Below are 19143 nucleotides of genomic sequence, written 5' to 3' on the forward strand. Positions count from 1 at the left end.
ACCCGGAGCATTCTTTCTGCCTCCAACCTCCCACACTAATAATGTATGGCTCCTAGAGAAAAACTGTACATGGGTATATTAACAATTAACTATTCATTTCATTAACGTTTTCAGCAAACATATCCCGCTTGCAAAGAACAATTTAAATTGTATTCACTACAGCAGAACTAAGACTAAATACAGTTAGGCATATATAGTGTATACGTAGATTATTCTGGCTTTAGTCAGTAACCATAATGAAAATAAATCAGGGTTTAGCTTAGCATGTAAATTCAGCCATAAAAGCAATGGTTATGGTGTTAGACTGATTGGTAAACTAATGGTTGAAGAAAACTCTCTGGAAGACATGAGTGCAGTTATGACCACTGACTCCAAGACTATGCCATCTCTGGTGCTATGTGGGGTTATACTACCACAGATAGACTCAGTACACAACCTGGGGGTCCTCCTAGACTCATGACTCTTGCTTGATGAGCAGGTGGCAGTTATGGCTAGGAAGACCTTTGTCTGTTGTACCAGGTGAGCTGATACCTGCAGGGCTTGTTCATAATCACTCATGCCCTGGTCACCTCTAGATTGGATTACTACAATATGTTCTAGAGGGGATTGCCCTTGATGAGTACCTGGAAGCTTTGGTTGTTACAGAATGCAGTGGTGTGAGCTGTTATATGTGCTACTAGAGCAGTGCATGTTACACCTCTGTTCCATAAGCTGCATTGCTTGCAAATTTGATTCAGGTTCAATTCAAAATGTTGGTTTTAATCTTTAAAGCCCTTCAGGGACTGAGACTGGGCTATCAGAGGGACTGAGCCTCTCCCTAATTACATCAGCTAGTAAATAAATAACCCATTAGATCTGGCAGAGAATATATGATGCAAGTACCATCAGCTAGGGATCCACCATGTAAACATGTCCCAAGAGATGTGTCTTCTTTGCTAGGTGCCTTCCTTATGAACCATTCTTCCCCCCAAACTTAGATCAGTTCCATCTCTTTCATTATTCCCGAGGTCCCTTAAGATCTGTTTAAATTTTCAGGCCTGCAGCTCCAAGGGAACCAGAAACAGGCTTGGATAGTTCCAGTGCTGAGGTGGCCATTTTATCTCCTCTGTGCCTAGGATCCATATATTGATTGTTATAATAATTGTTTGTTTGATTGATTTAAAAAAATTATATAGCTGTCCATCTTTCAACCAACTCTGGGCAAATCCCAATTTCTTTTTTGTCTTTTTATATCTGTTTTTTTAATTGATTATTGTATACTGCCCATTTTAGTGATATGGGAAGCTATATAAATTTGATAAGAAAATAAATAATAAAGGAAAATATTTTCCCTTGTTCCAACTGCCTTGTCAAAACATAAATAAAACTTAATGCAACAGGCAATTGACAGACTACATATTATTTTTTCACTTTCACTTAGAAAATCCTTTACACCAAATCTTTGGCATTCATTGTTCATAGCAGCAGGATTATTAAGCTCTGGGCACATGTTTTCTATTTCTGAGGTAAAAATCCCATGATGAGAATGGGAGAATGAAAACGTGACTCTCGGGAAATATTTTTTTAAAATCTGTACATCTCTCTCAGTGGACTTAAAAGAGGGACATGGATTAATGAGGATATAAAATAAAAGGCACTTAGGCTTTTAAAAACAAAATGTGGCAAAGTATGCTTCTTTAAGTTTAATAAGTCACGAACAATTGCTCAGTCATTGAAGCTTAAGACAATACTACCCATAACCTCACTTGCAAGGGTAGGAACTTGTGTGTGAAAGGTAATTTACTTTACACAAGGGCACATTACTATTTTACTCTCCTCAATGGAAAACTCAGTGACTGAAAACTGCTTAGTGCCTTCTGTCCCTATCCAGCAGTATCTCCATGTGACATCAGACAGCAGAAATAGACACACTGGTGGAGGGAAATCTTGCAGAGATGAGACAGCTGGTTTGCTTGTTTTCAGTTGTAAGAGCCATGCAGCTGAAGGCTGGTTGAGAGCAAAGCTCCAGAAATGGAAATGTTATGCTGGAGTGGAAATGAAATTTAAAATCGGTCACCATCAGCAACAACATAAGAAAATCAAATACAGTGGGGACATCTACACAGTGGTCAAAAAAGTCAAGATGGTAGCCACAAATATGCATTCACAAGTCTCACCATTTTTACCTGAATTTCAAAAACTTCATCAAAAGTTAGTTTAAATACCTTTAGCAATCAATATGAGATTTACTTTGGAAATCAGGCCCTGAATTTCTCATTATTTATGTAAATCAATCAACAATATACCTTTAAAAATCTATTTACATTAAGAATAAGCATGTATTTAATCTTACAGGATACTTGCAATTTGCATGAAGTATTATTATCATTCTTTAGGGAAGTGATTGTGCTGAAAAGGGACCAATATTCTGGTTAGCAAAAAGGATAGAAGCAATCGATTTAATTTTGTAAGGTATTCCTTAAGGGGAAAAAAATCTAGTTAGTTGTGGCTAATAAATTATCAAAAAATCAACTTATCTCTCTCTTTTTCTGAATAAATGCCCAGAATCTGTTACCTGGCTATTTACAAAACCTATCAAGTTTATTTGATTTTCATTTCTTATGTTGGAGCCAGATTATAAAAACAGTTTTGAGACAAATGAACAAGCTGATCATTCCTTCCCAAAAATTATTATTGAAAGAGAAAAAGTCTTGTACAAATATTTAAGACAAATTTAAGCATTTTGAAAGGATTTGACATCTTAATAGTTAATGTTCGTAAGAAAATGATGGACAAAAGAAAAGAAGGAAAGTAATATACTGCAACACGTTATATAATAGGGAGTAAAATATTTTTGGATTTTATTTTTTGTGAACTCTGACTCACACTAATATGCAGATCATATCATAAATTTATTTATTTTGATTTCTATAATTTCTGGTGTATGTGGTAATATATCAGCCTGAAACATCATCTAAATTATATTTAAGATGTCTGTAATCTGGATCTTACACAGCTAACACTTATGTTATGCTTCAGCAGTACAGCTTTGCTTCATAAGCTTAATAGTGCTTGTGGATGGAGGCATACCAGTAGGACACCAGCTTTTCCCAGGTGTTTAGGTCTGTACCATGCAACTTCACTAAGACCTTTAATGATTCTATGAAATGTTTCTTCTGCCTTCCAAGCAAGCATCTTCTAGCAGAGAATTCCCCCAAAAGGAGCTGTTTGAGTATGTGCTCATCTGGAACACGAGCGACATGGCTATCAACCAGGTCTCTGCTCTCATCAATAGTGTGTGAACTGATGGTCGACATGCTAGATAAAACGTCAGTATATGGAACTGGTACTCTCCACCGGATACTAACACCCTGCAAAGACAAATCGTGTAGAAATGGTTGAACTATCTTCCATGCCTTTAATACTCACTGCACATTTCATAAACATACAGAAGTATGTTAAGTTCCACAGCTCTGTAGACCTTGTTTAATGAGCTGAATCCTCAATGTTCCCACACAATGGAACACAAAAGCAGAAGTTGTCTTTGTTATTGTGCAGTTATCTTCTTTATTAATAGTTAATACTTAGGAGAGGATACTGTCCAAATTATGAAACTGGTTTATTGCTTATAGTTTCTTCCATTTGATTGTGATTTTGGGCTCTGCGTATAATACATGAGGAGCAGGTTGGTTCATGACTTCAGTCTTTTGGTTTTTGACAGAAAGTCTAAAGTTATCACAAGCCATGATGTTCCACCCTTCTATTTTTCCCACAGCAACACTGGAGTTTTGCTGAGGAAAGATGACTGGCCCATATTCACTCTCTTAAGCTTTTGTGCTTAAGAGAAAACTCATGATCTCATAGTTTCTTGTCCACCACTATGCTGAACTACATATCATAAAGGTGTGCCATTTTTGGATCTGAAATGGAAAAGAGCCTTTGGATCTGGCAAGGATATGCTTACTGTACCCATATCCATATATTCAGTGGCTCCTTAAAGTATCTATATCTTTTTCAGGCCTCACTTGGTAGCCATACTAATACAGAAAATATGTGTTCAAGTTAAGGGACTGTTTATAAGATAGCAACAAAATACAACCAGATCTCACCATGTTGTTGCCAGTTCCTTAATATTTCCTTAACACAAATGTTTATTTTCCTGGAATTCTTGAAACTTTGGCCCTCCTGGGACCTTTGAACAATGCCTCCAAAATAACATATATTAACATACTGGGATTTGGTTTTAAGTACCATAACTATATTTAAAAATATATCCCAGAAACAGAAGATAAAATTACCTCCAAAATATTTTTTTTATCTCTAATGATTCCTTGAACTTCATGAGTAGACAGGGATTAATCCTGGCCAATGCTCTGTCATTTAGGCTAGACCAAGTCAGAATCTGCTTTTAACCATGCAGAACTAAGGGTGCAATCTTGGATTTTAAATTTGTCCATAGTTACATGCAGTTAAATCCAGGAATAAAATTTGTTTGGTCTTCTGGGGAACAGTTACCTGAACAAAAAATTTGCTGCTCAATTTATCTGCTTTCCCAAACACAGAAAAGTAGGTTAAACTTGCTGGGATTTAGACATATGCTCTTAAGGAGTCTTGAACGGCAAGACTTGCACTTGGACCACTAATCCACTCCCTCCAATTTATATAAATTGTAGGTTTTTTACATTCCAGCTATAGCAGATCTTCAACTATTACATTGCCAAGGAAATCCACATTGGTTTGCAAAGCAATTTCCATATTGCATTTTTTAATATATTACATTTGCAGTGGTTTGGAACTGTATGATGTATAGGGAAAATGTACTTGGGTCATTAGAAAGCTTTAAATATAAAAATATTTTAAACTAAGTCAAGTATTATGTCCTAAATTTCTAACAAGTATTATAATAGAGGAGAGTCAAGCTTTGTAATAAATATTTGTTTATTTATTCTATTTTCCTATTTAATGTACTATAAGTAAATATCCTTCCTGTCATTTTATAAAACAATTCAATAACTACCTACCTATTAAACTATTACTTTTGAGGGTAAGCAGCACTATACAAAGGAAAAATGGTAAAAAATAGTGAGCACAAATGAATTAAAAGCATAAGAAAAATGGCAGAAACATGCCTGGATATAGTTTACAGCAAGACCATTCATTATGCTGTACTTTTCTTGAAAACCCTCCATGCTTTCACCATGAGTATATACAGATCAACACATTGCCTTTCGTCCATTAAAATTCTCAGCTTTCCTTTTTGAAGATTTCAAAAATTCCATCCAAATATGAGTTTCTCAGTATCCTTCTCTTGAGACTTCCTCTCCTGAGACTTCTTCTGAACCCTTTGACACTTTTAAATTTGATCCTCATTCATCTTCTTTATACATTCAAACTACCTCCATGTACTTTTTTTGTGTTTGTCACTCAGCCAATCCTCATACATTCATTCATAACCATTTCATTTTGACTCTACTGCTTTTTCTTTTACCTAGGCCTTTGATGTAGTAATTTCAAATCATACCCCTCATTGCTTCACATGATCTAACATTCAGTGCAAATAGAATTCACTTTGACTCTCAGCCAATATAGCACAGCATTGTCTGCTCATCAAATTACATAAACACCCATGTCCTGTATAAATAAAACTGTGATGTAACCAAATGAATTCTTTATAAATAACCAAGGGACATCACTTATTTATACTTTACTGCTTGCTCAGGATTAAATTATTGGCTAAACATTCCATTTATTCTTTCTTTCTTCTTTCTTTCTTTCTTATTTACTTATTTAACCACTGTTGTTAAATTTGGCAATTAACTTTTAACTCCATGGTAAAATATACCATATGTCAAACCTTCTCACTTTATCATATGCTTTCTGTAAATCAACATACGGTAAACTCTCTTATCATTTTCATCACTCAGTTTCATTACTCAGTGTCCTGCTAAAGAACAAAAATTTGATTTGCACACAGTGATTTAGCATAAAGTTGCTCTGTACTTTCTACATTTTGCTCATTGTCACCCTTTATATTTTTCCAGTCAACATCTGCCAGACACTTTGCCAGGTACATGTAAAAAAAATAATCCTCCTATAGTTTTTGCAATCACTTTTTCTATCTTTTACTTTGCATAGAGGAACAATAGTGTAATTTGTCCAATCATTGACATAGATGCAGTTTTCACACTCACGCAAAACAGTTCCATAAATACACCCATATTTTAACATTTCTCCAGTTACACCGTCTACAGCTGCAGCCTTACAATTTTCAACATGATTTACAACATTTCAGTTCCACTGAACATATCACATAATTGCCATACAAATCTCTAAACGCTCCTTTCTTGTATTCTTGCACTATACCAACTTCCCATTTATTCTTTCGGAACATTAATATTGTCTAATACATTTACATACAGGACTCTACTTGCAGTTATCCTGTTTTCAACCTTGTTTCTTCAACTTCTTTCCTTTTCTTTTATGTCCATTTCTTCTCAAGATCCACTTTTAAGACTGACCCCAAAATATTCTATCCCACATTCATAACCTTTCATCACCCTTGGATCCTTCATTAATCAAGAACATAATAATAATAATAATCAAATTATACTCATTCCCTTGCCATGTATACATATGAATAGACTTATGCTCAAACTAAACAGATCATATTCAAAGCAGAAGGATCTATAGAAGGGTCTTGATAGACTTGAACATTGGGCAGTACTAACAAAATGAAATTCAATTGTGAAAAAAGTAAGCTTCTACATTTAGGCAAGAAAAACCAAATGCACAGATACCTGGTTCAATAGTAGTAACTGTGAGAGGGATCTCGCAGTCCTAGTGGACAATCACTTAAACATGAGCCAGCACTGCCAACACAGTGCTAGGCTGCATTAACAGAGGGATAGAATCAAGATCAAGTGTTAATGCCACTTTATAATGCCTTGGTAAGGCCACACTTGGAATAATGCATACAGTTTTTGTCACCACAATGTAAAAAAGATGTCGAGATTCTGGAAAGAGTACAGAGAAAAGCAACAAAGATGATTAGGGGACTGGAGGCTAAAACATATAAAGAACAGTTGCTGGAATTGGGTACATCTAGTTTAATAAAGAGAAGGACTAGGAGTGACATGACAGCACAAGAAGCAACGGATGAAAACTAATCAAAGAGAGAAGCAACCTAGAACTAAGGATAAATTTCCCGACAGTTAGAACAATTAATCAGTGCTACAACCTGCCTCCAGAAGTGGTGAATGCTCCAATCCTGGAAGTTTTTAAGAAGAGACTGGACAACCATTTGTCTGAAATGGTATAGGGTTTCCTGCCTGGGCAGGGGGTTGGACTAGAAGACCTCCAAGGTACCTTCCAACTCTATTATATTATATTATTATAGATACTTACCTAATGCTCCTATTCTCATTCATTTTTCATTTCTCCAAATAGCCCAATCAGTTTTTCTGTATTCTCTTGCCATTAGAATAATATTTTCCCTGGGATTTCATTAATTTAGAGTGTTTCATAATATACCTCAAAATCATATATGGTTCTTCCATTATCACCATTCACTGGAGCATAACTTTTAATTGTCATCTATAACACCAATTTATATTCTCTGACATACACTGTAGTCCTTTTATTTATAATTAAACCTACACGTTCATTTCCCTGCATGTATTTATCAGTTCCAGGAGACGTATTACTTCCTTCCCCTTTCTCATAGTTTTACAGACAACAGGTCCTTTGTTTTATTTATCCCTTTTTTAACATTTACTCTTCTTACATTCATATACCATTTCCCTGTCATACATCATAGTTTTGAGCAGTCAAAGTTTTCACATATTTTAATAAGATAAAAAAGATGATATCCATACCATATGCAACATTCCCTGCTCATATAGTAGGAACAATATTGAACTTTTGTGGTACATTTTGCCTAATCTGCCCAACATATGTAACCCAATCCCAGTTCTACTGAATCATGCTCTTACTACAGGTAATCCCTGACTTACGACCATTTGGAAAAAGGGAATTATGACCTATCTTTACAATTAAAACCACTGTACTACCCTTGTGATCACATGATTGCAATTTGCACACTTGGCAACCAGCTTGTACTCACACTGTAACTTGTTGTGACATCCTGCAGTTGGGTCTAGAACTCACTGTAGCCAATTCACTGTGGACAATTTCCCACAACCAACTCGCTGTGGCCACCATAGACAACTCTCCACAGGACAACTCACTATGGGACAATTTAACTCTGTATTTATCATTTCACTCAGTTACTCTTATAAATGGTGACCATGTTTGCATCGAAATTATTGTAACTCTTGTATTTTTGGATTGACTTATTTTATTATTACTGGCCATGATTCTTTTGAAATTAATTTAACTTTTGCATTTGTTGAATTGTCCCATGGTGAGTTGTCCCACAGTGAGTCAGCTGTGGTGAATTGGCCATGCGAATTGGGTATGGTGAATTGCTGTGGTGAATTAGCCATGGTGAATTGGACATGATGAGTTGTCCCATTCTACCTGCAGTCACATGATCATGATTTACAATCTTCCCAGCTAGTTACTGACAAAAAGTCAATTGGGGGAAGCTTGATTCACTGAATGACTGCAGTAACAATGGCCATAAAATTGGGCTTGTGATGACTCATTTTAGCATCACAATAATTTATAATGGAAATTTTGGTCCCAATTGTGTCATAAGTCAAGGAGGCATACTGCATGCCAGCTAGGAACTTAGATCAAGAGACTCTTAATTCTCTTGCCTAGTCTCACAACTAGGGAGTAAATGAAATATGCTACGACACATGCACAATTTGCACAACAACTTAATATAAACCTGAAAGGCAGCATTACAGTTTTAACAAATTGTTTAGTAAATTATGCAAACTATCATCATTATTAGCAAACACTGCTTTTCTAGATTGTAAAGAAAAAGTATAATAGTATATTTTAGCAAGGTTGTCAATTGAAAAACAGCAGGAAATAAAGAATGATCGAAAGCTGGAGGCTGTGAGAAGGAAAGGCCCCTGAGGTTTAATAAAATGGCAAAAGGTTCAGCCAAAAGAATCTGGATAAGGACATTTTTTAAAAGATAGAAAATGGTAATTTGGAGAAAGGCCAAAGAGGTCACTAGAGCTTGAAGTCATTGTCTAACTCTTTTGGAGTCATATATTCCTTTAGACCGTGCCAAAATCTGTTACCCAATTTTCCCCCCAAAAAGTTTCCTTCTCTGCAAAAGAGAGTTCTGTTTTTCTATCTTATTATTGGTATGATCATTTTAAAAGAATTCCTTTTGGTATTATTTATCTTAAACCAGGAGCTGGGCTTTTATTTGCAGTCCCTCAAGTCCTCTGCAACCATGCTGCCAAACATTCTGCAGTTTCTTGCAGTTCTGAGGGGAAAACAGTTTATAAGATCCTAAAGTAACTTCCTTTTCAAAAACAATAAAGAAAAACAGGTACTGCATCTGTGCTGAAGAAAGTGGCATGGCTTCACTTCCCACCATTGTTTTGCGTTTTGTTGCCCTCGTTCCACACAAACATTAAGAATGATTACCATGCACCACTGTCTTACATCAAAATAATTAAATTGAACCTACTTATACATTCAAAGTTTGGATCCAAGATGGTCCTAGGTATGTTTTTTTACTGTTCTTGCCAACAAGATTGAATGGCTGTACATACCGGCATCTCAGGAAATTCAGATTATTCCATCTCTTACTATTGGGGGTGACTTACTACCCCCCGTAGATAAGGCTCACAATTTGGGTGTCCTCTTAGATTCACAGCTCTCCTTAGAAGATCATATAGGAGCTGTGACTAGAGGGGCCTTCGCCCAGGTTCGTCTGGTGCGCCAGTTGCGACCCTATCTGGACCTGGATGCCTTGCGTACAGTCACTCATGCACTTGTGACCTCTCGTTTAGACTACTGCAATGCTCTCTACATGGGGCTGCCCTTGAGGACCACTCAGAAGCTTCAGCTGGTACAGAATGCAGCTGCACGAGTTCTTTTGGGGGTCTCCCGATACTCCCATGTTACACCTCTGCTCCGTGAGCTGCATTGGCTTCCAGTTGCCTTCCGAGTGAAATTCAAGGTGCTGGTGATGACATACAAAGCCCTACATGGCATGGGTCCGGATTACCTACAGGAGCACCTACTGCCAGCGTCAACTTCCCTCCATCCTGTACGCTCCCACAGAGAGGGCCTCCTCAGGGTACCACCGGTCAGAGAATGTCGGCTGGTGACCCCCAGGGGGAGAGCATTCTCGGTGGGTGCACCAATCCTTTGGAACCGCTTACCGGCTGAACTACGGATGGCCCCCGACCTTCGCTCCTTCCGGCGTGATCTAAAAACTTATTTATTAGAACAAGCCGGCCTGGCCTGATGGGTTTGGGGTTTTAACATTATTTTAACTAACTTACCACATTGGGCACAATCATTTAACTTTAAATCTTGTATCCTGTATTCTTATTTTTATTGCCCTGTACACCGCCCTGAGTCCTTCGGGAGAAGGGCGGTATATAAATCAAATAAATAAATAAATAAATAAATAAATAAATAAATAAATAAATAAATAAATAAATAAATAAATAAATAAATAAATAAACATTCAATGACAGGCTACCATGCTGTCTCACAGACTTTCTTTAGAAAGTGCCATTGGATTTCCCATAAGGGGGAACTCCTGTGAAGTGTTATGTGAAAGGAGGACTTGCAGGCTTTTTTCAAAACCAATACATTATATTTCTTCTCTGAAGGCATACATTTCCTTTCGTGGAACAACACTGAAACTTGAATTTCAAAGAAGTAAATACAGTACACACACACAGTATATTCTGTTTCCAATATAGGATCCTATCAGTAATTTGCAACAATAAAATGGAGTCACCATCTGCAAGTGCTAGTTCATCCATTCATGTCTCATTATTTCCCATCAGAGAGTGTGAAGCTTGCAAGAGCACATCTTAAATTGTTTACTGTGGCATTATCATTCGGCTAAATCAGGCTGCTTGTCTGCAGTGAAGGAGCTGGAATGTATGGGAACCAAGAATTCAAAAGAATAAAACTATGGGTGGCAACGGCATGAGTTATAAATAAGATGGATTATATACATTGAAAACATTCTGGTTTTCTAGATCAGCCATTTGTTTTCAGGTGCCTTTTAGATGACCTGGATTACAACATCTAGGTTAGAGTAATGGAAATTATATCTGACATATCTGGAGAGCAGGAAATATATACTACCATAAAACAATGCTTTTTAGTTGGACTTTATTATTGAATGAGATGAGCAATTGTATCTAAAAAAATGTAATAAATTTATCAAAGAAAGAAACAGGATATTTAAGTGCAGGATATTTAAGTCTTTTCTTTTGCAAAATAGGTACTAGAATCATACATGAGATGAAAGCAATAATCAACAAGGTAACCTGACCAAGCGATCAAAACTGTCAATCTGGATGAAACAGATTAAGTTATATAGATATGATCCTTTTCCATGAATACGAAGAGCTACATTTCTCAACTGTATTAATTTTTCAAAATTAATGTGTAAATAAAAATGTGCAACTTACATTTAATAAAGGATTTTTCCAGTACTATGCTGTCTAGGTTCTTTTGAAAAGAGTATCTTTTCCCAGAAATCATTTTGTGTGTTAAGGTACTAATAGTGCAAAACTTAATATAAATGGAACAAAAGAAATTTCAATCTAGTTGCACTGATACCTGTGATACAGGCATATGCTGCCACCTTGGGGAAGACTCCTTTCTTGAAGAGGCATCTTGAGTATAGTAACATAAATCAACTTCATGTTTGGCCTGTCATATCCCCACAGGAAGAAAAGTTTCTTAAATCCTTCTACTCATGCGGTCATAAGATCTTCCAGATGTCTCTGAGCATCTTTCATGTTATGATACTCATTGTGGAGAATTGCCATTGTTCTGAGTTGGAGCAGCATAGCTTAACATGTAATTTCACAATGCCTGTCTTAAATTAATGTAACCTGGAATAGCAAACTAGGACGATGAATAGTTCTAAAAGTTACACCCGTCTTCCCAACAGAATGGCTGAGTTCACACAACACTGTGAATGAGCAATTAAACCAATTAAATTCTGACTGTGCATAAAAACTAAGTTGATCAAAAATCACTATTTTTGGCTTACTGAACCCACATTCATTTTTTATAGGAAGCAGATTCCTATGAGTCTGTCCTGGGAGAGTATTGAGCAGGTTTCATGATATCAGTGGCCTCTTTGTCAATGTCTAGGTTGGAAGCAATTGGCTTGAGTTGGATGTTATTGTCAACTCAATATTAATATTTAAGAGATACGTTCTGTCCTGCTAGACCTTGGCAGTAGACTCTGGAATGAGGAACTTGCTTATATAGCTACTATTGGTAAGGAAAATTCCAATCTCTTGTTTTTAAAGATTTTAAACATATTCTTATTCAGAATGTCTTTTGGTGGTAGGTACTGAGCTAATGGTGCTGGGTTGCTTCAGATTATGAATTGTTTGTATTGTATGTTACACAAACCACCTTCGGTCCCTTGAGAAATGAGCAGCCTATATATAAATATAAATGCACAGAAATTCAAACAAATACTCACTATTTGTTAATTTACTAGCATGCTCATTCTTATGTCATATAGAATGGATGGAACAATGCATACCTGTGCAACAGTGGTTTCCACACTTTCAGATTTGGGGACTGTAATGTCAACTATTTTTATAAACTCACATAATTCGTAGAATTATTTAAATATCTATGTTATCCACCTAGTATCTGTTCACTGAAATAAAAACATAACAAAAAGAGACTATGAATTAAGAAATGATTGAAAGTGCTTTTAAACAATTTTGTATTTTATTTATCACAACTATATCTACACACAGTTAAAAAAATAATATTACATATGCATGCAAGATCTTCACAGAAGAGGAAGCTTTCTGGCACCTGCTAAAAAAAATCCCAAGGGGCAGAGTCACTTCATTCTTTTCATTGATTGCTGTTCCCCACACATCATACTTGTTCCAAAAATTTAAATAAAAGAAGCTTTTAAAAAAAATCCAAGAATGGGGTATTTTTACATGCCCTACTTATTTTCTTGTTCACACTTTGTACTTGCTTAGAAAACTAACCACTTTGTGCTTTGAGAAATAACCACACTATTTGCTGCCAGAGGTTCGCACATCACAGCAGGTAGACAGATTCAAGCAACACTCAGTCTCCTTCACATGAGAGTACAGTGGTAGCCCAGCTTATATGTGCATTGGTAGCAGCCAGGAGTTCAAAGGAAACCTCAGTACAGAGATTGGTATGGCTAAGGAAGATCATATAAGTAGATCTGGAGAGGTCTTCTCCCCCTTGCATTATTGTCTCTTCTTCTCAGCTTCACTTCTGAAGACACAGTTGGGACATCTCTGTGAGCTGAAGCTAGGAAGTGAGGTGTGTGGAGACTTGTGGGATAGTTGGGCAGTTATGGGAATGGGAGAACAGCAATATGGTTCAGCAATATGTTTATAGGACAAGAACATGGATGGGCAGCCCAAATTAGTTGGTAGTGTTTTTCCCATTCTTGCTCCTAGACCAATCTATATTTCTTTCTCACATCACCCCAAACACTGAAGTATGGTTTGGTCAGTGTCTGTGCCAGTGGAAGAGCTGTGTGAATGTATTTGATGTAGAGCAGGGCTTTTCAAGCGGTGGTACGTGTACCATCTGTGGTACTTTGCCAAGTGGCAGGTGGTATGTGACCATCCTAGAGAAGTGTAGCGGGGGACGGGAATGAGCCGAAGTGACCCAAGCCTGAGGGAGAGGCAGCTACAGATGCAGGACTGTCTGGGCTCAGCAGAAGCCCCAGGAATCGGCAGGGCTCCAGCTGATTGCTCCAGCTGATTGGTGCTTCTGGCGGCAGCAGCTCGGAGCTGGAGGTGAACTGAAGAAAAAGCAGGGGGAGGAGAGGAGAGGCTATAAAAAGTTGTGGTTTGGGCGGGAAAGGGGGGAAAAAGACAACAGGGAAAGATTTAATCCCTTTAAACCAGGCGTGTCAAACTGCTGGCCCACGGGCTGGATACATCACACCAAAACCATGCCCACCCCATTGCTGGCAATGAGGAAAAAGTCCTGATACGTCATGCAACATCACATGACATTGTGAGCGTGACATGCCTGCTTTAAACAAATGTAATTAGTATAATTGAGTCTTTAATTGAGTCCCCCTTTAATTGAGTCTGTCTATGGCTTTTAGAAAGTTTTCTTTGAAGGTAAACAGGCTTAATTTAAAGCTAAAGCTTTTTGCAATTGCTGGAGACTTTCAGTCTTGGAGTGCAACATTGTGACACATGACATGCCGGAGGCAGCTTAAAGAGAAAAAAAAGCCATGAATTTATGCATTTCTTTATTTTGTGAGTCTTTCTTCCTTTGCACTTGATTCCTGTGTCTTTAAGGGTACAGGGAAGGGATTGGGGGGGCATTCTTACTACACTGTGGAAAGAGGTCAGAAGGGAGAGAGGGAAAAGGGCTGACCTGCTAGCTCAGGGGTCTACAAACTTAGCAACTTTAAACCTGTGGACCTCAACTCCCAGAATTCCTCAACCAGCCATGATGGCTGAGGAATTCTGGGAGTTGAAGTCCACAAGTCTTAAAAGTGCCAAGTTTGAAGACCCCTGAGCTAGCTGATAGTGGTGCATATTAATAAACATGGATAAATTCATCATACATTTGTCAGTGCAAAGGGAAAGTGATTCAGCAAAGGAACATCCACCAAAGAAATTAAAACTGGCCCTTTTTTCCTTTTTTCTACAGTTTGTAATATTTTATTAGATTATAGAGTAAAATACAAAAATACAAAAACAAATAGTAGGACACTGGGGAGGAAAAAGGGGGAAAAGTGAGGGGGAGAAGGGAAAAAGAACAGACTTCTTCTGTTACAGTAGAAGGAAGCATTAACATTGAACCTCAACTTTTTACTTTTCCATAATATTATAAACTAGCCATTTCTATAACAACAAAGGAATCTAACTAGTAAAACTCAAAATCCCCCCTTTTTAGTCATCGAGTTTTTGACACCTTGCTAAGCACTGGTGGTACTCAAATACCGTCATGTCCTAAAAGTGGTACAATCTGTAAAAAGGTTGAAAAACCCTGATATAGAGTATAGAGAAGACCTTAGAGAAATGATATAGTTATCATTGGTAAAACATAGGGGTTGTAGCGACTCACATGGTTAGAACACTGAGACAGAAGAACATTGAGAGGTCAACAGTTCAGCAGTTCAAAACCGAGAGCGCCTGTCAATTTGTCCCAGCTCTTGCCAACCTAGCAGTTTGAAAGCATGAGAACGCAAGTAGATAAATATGTACCATTTGGTGCAAAATAACAGGGACATGAAAGGCACCTCCTCAGGTGTCACCTGGGCAACGGTGATGGTACCAGCTAATCCTTTCAAGATGGAAGTTTGAATGTAGTAGTAGCAGTAAAATATGACCTTACCTGGGAATACAGGAAAGCATGAGAATGAAACTCAAGATTGACTTTCTTCAGTACAAGATGGAGGGAAGGGTATTCTGTCAAGTTTTCAAGATTCTGTTATTACAGGCTATATCAATAAAGCAGAGTTCTAATATTTTTGTGGCATTTATTTTCTAAGCAGACTACCGTAGTTTCCGGCGTATAAGACTACTTTTTAACCCATGAAAATCTTCTCAAAAGTCAAGGGTTGTCTTATACACCGGGTGCTGAAAATTTAGGGACAGGGCTGGCTGGAAAACCTGGAGCAGATCTCCCATTTAGTCTGCACAGGGAAAGCGGGGCCAATTGGAGAAGAAGCTGCAGTCTGTGATTTTTTACAAGCTGGGGTCTGGGCATCTTTCCTTCTAAAGTTGAAGAGCAGCTGTAGTATATTCCAACTTGAAAGGCAGGTGGGGAAGGCCAGAGCAGCGGCTTAGCTCTAAGGACACATTTGACTCAGGAACTGGGCGGGCTGGCTGGAAAACCTGGAGCGGATCTCCCATTTGGTCTTTTTTTTAAAAAATCCCATTTATATCCTGCCCTTCTCTGAAGACTCAGGGTGGCTTACAATTTAAAGCACAAATCAATGTGCTTAGCAATAGCCTTCATTCTGTGTATATGCCTGTTTATTAGGGCTTTCACACACACCCCAAGCAGCATTATTACAAAATCAGCTTATTGCCCCCAACAATCTGGGTCCTCATTTTACCTACCTTGGAAGGATGGAAAGCTGAGTCAACCTTGAGCCTGGTGGGATGCGAACCTGCACTAATTGCAGGCAGCTGGTGTTATTTAAGGCTCTGCGCAGGGAAAGCTTTAGAGTGAATTAGGAAAAGTGAAAAAGTGAATTAGGAAAATAGGGAACGGTTGCTGGAATTGGGTATGTGTAGCTTAACGAAGAGAAGGGTGAGGGGTGACATGATAGCAGTGATCCAATATCTCAGGGGCTGCCACAAAGCAGAGGGAGCCAAGCTATTCTCCAAAGCACCTGAAAGCAGGACAAGAAGCAATGGATGGAAACTAGTGAAGGAGAGAAGCAACCTAGAACTAAGGAGAAACTTCCTGACAGTTAGAACAATTAACCAGTGGAACAACCTGCCTCCAGAAGTGGTGAATGCTCCAACACTGGAAGTTTTTAAGAAGAGACTGGACAGCCATTTGTCTGAAATGGTATAGGGTTTCCTGCCTTAGCAGGGGGTTGGACTAGATGACCTCCAAGGTCCCCACCAACTACTACTTCTTCTTCTTCTTCTTCTTCTTCTTCTTCTTCTTCTTCTTCTTCTTCTTCTTCTTCTTCTTCTTCTTCTTCTTCTTCTTCTCATTATTATTATTATTATTATTATTATTATTATTATTATTATTATTATTATTATTATTATAGTTTAATCCACTTGCACTGTTTTATGTTTACATGTTTGATGACAAACAGCCTTATATTTATAAGTGACAGTTTTCCTACTAAGCACCTGCATGTCATAAGCATTTGAATTAAAATTACCATATTAAAATCAAATCTGATGTTTTTAAATTTTTATTTGGTGTACGTTGGAAGAGGGATAGTCTTATACGGCGAGTATAGCCCAAACCCTATAATTTAACAGGAAATGTAGGGCAGACATGTCAAACACAAGTTCCGGGGGCCGGATCCGGCCCGCAAAGTGGTTTCATGTGGCCCGCGAAGCCATCCTGGAAACAGTAAGGGAACGGCCCCCACTGGCTTGGCCCTGGCCCAGAGACCCTCCTTCTGCCAGAGACCCTCAGATCTGTCCCACTCCTGCCCAGGCCCCCATAGGCACCCTTGATGCGAACGATGTAGAGCTGGCCATGCACACCCAGTAGGCCATACGCACTCTAGCCACGCCCACCCAGTAGGCCATGCCCACCCTGGCCATACCCACCCGGCCCCTTGAGGGCAACCACAATGCTGATGTGGCCCTCAATGAAATTGAGTTTGACACCCCTGATGTAGGGGGTCGTCTTATACGCCCAGTCGTCTTATACGCTGGAAAATATGGTAAGTCAAATGAAGCATTTTCTCTTTAATTTTATTAAATTCTAATTGTTTATAAATAAATCATTTTGGTTCTAAGAATAGTAGAAAGGAGAAGTAAAGGGTTTAGAGTTGTAAAGGGTTTAAAGTTTACACCATTGAAGTATTGAAAATACTGGCTGAAAAATGACTTTCAGGTAAGATCAGGCTAACAATTTCAGGACAAGAAATTATAAGTGACAGATGATTGGGCACTCCTATAATTTCTAAATAAGGATCATTCTGTAACTCATTAACTTAGATAAAGACTCCGTGTCTGTCTCACAATGGTACATTATCAAGATCTGCTTCAAAGTACAGGTTGACAAGACAGAAGCAGAGCAGAACTTTATGGCACAATAGAGTAAGTACATTTTGGAAAGTACTGCAGATCAGATTGCTGCTTGATCCTATTCTTATCTGAGAATTGATTCCTCTCCCCCCCCCCCGAAATGCAATGCTTTAAACATGAGATTTAAGATTTACTGAGAATATGTTCAGGAGGCAGGTTTTCTTGTGTAGTTATAAATTAACAACTATCTTCTTTCAGAATATGAGTTTTTTGTGTTGTATGCGTGTTTAGAATATATGAATTCACATATGTGAATATGTGACTGTGTGTGTATAATTTATAATAACTTTCTTAATTATCAGCCCAGTAAGCCCTGAGTAAGCAATACATATTCTGTAGGAATTAAATTAAATAAGCTCTATTTTCAGTGGAAAAAAGAATTCTAGGTAGCTTAAATTGAAAAGTGGAAGCTTCCAATGTATTCCTCATTGCTCTTCAAGAGTAAAGGACAAAAGACCATACTAGCTCAAGTTTTACTGAGCATTTTTGTGGTGTTATATGATCCCCCATGGTCTAGAACATTGGTACTTTCCCTTCTGCTGCTCAATGATGCTGTACATTTTTTTAAAAAAACCTACAGATACTTCACATTGACTTTGGCAATCTGAACAGTTTTGCCTAGAATAATGTAAATACAGATGTAGGTAAAGGGTAAAAAAGGCTTTGGAGGAAGTAAGGGAAATGGATGGTTGCACTTGGTGAGTTAATCCTTTTCTATCAAAATGAATATTGTTCCTAATTTAATGTGTGTTTTTAGAGGTATTCCTATGTTAATACTAAGGAAATACACTATCTCTTTCAGTTCAATAGGTGACTTTGGAATAGTGGACCACAAAAGTTTTCTTTAGCTATTTAAGATTGCCATTTGAGGAAGGTAGGTTTAATTTATTTAATTTTCAAAATATCATTGGGCATATATTTCATGAGCTATTAGTATGTAGAATGAAAATATAGTAGATTATTATTCTTTAAGGCTCTGCTGGAAACTTATTGTCTATTTCTCTTTCAGTCTTGGCAAGTTCTTGGAACAACATATAGTAAGAAAGTATTTCATTTCCAGAAGGGTGAGCAGTGAAAATATATTGGGGTCATATTGTGGCAAATATTGAGTTTAAATAATAAGATTCATGCATATTTACCTATTTGGAAAAATTCTATTCTAAAAATAGATGATTAAATGTTTATTAGAAACTCTTATCACTTTAAAGCAATTAAAGTTGGGATTTTTCCCAACTTCAGTTTGGTCTTTCCAGTT

The 19143-nt window shown here is 37.6% G+C and overlaps 1 long non-coding RNA gene across 1 annotated transcript in view; it reads left to right on the forward strand.

The window, feature by feature from the left end:
• The window catches only part of LOC310643071, a 937169-nt gene that overhangs the window by 786143 nt on the left and 131883 nt on the right, over positions 1 to 19143 (forward strand). The gene's annotated exons all lie outside the window — the stretch shown is intronic.

Source organism: Vipera ursinii (assembly GCF_947247035.1).
Source record: "Vipera ursinii genome assembly, chromosome: 7".
NCBI classification, from domain to species: domain Eukaryota; kingdom Metazoa; phylum Chordata; class Lepidosauria; order Squamata; family Viperidae; genus Vipera; species Vipera ursinii.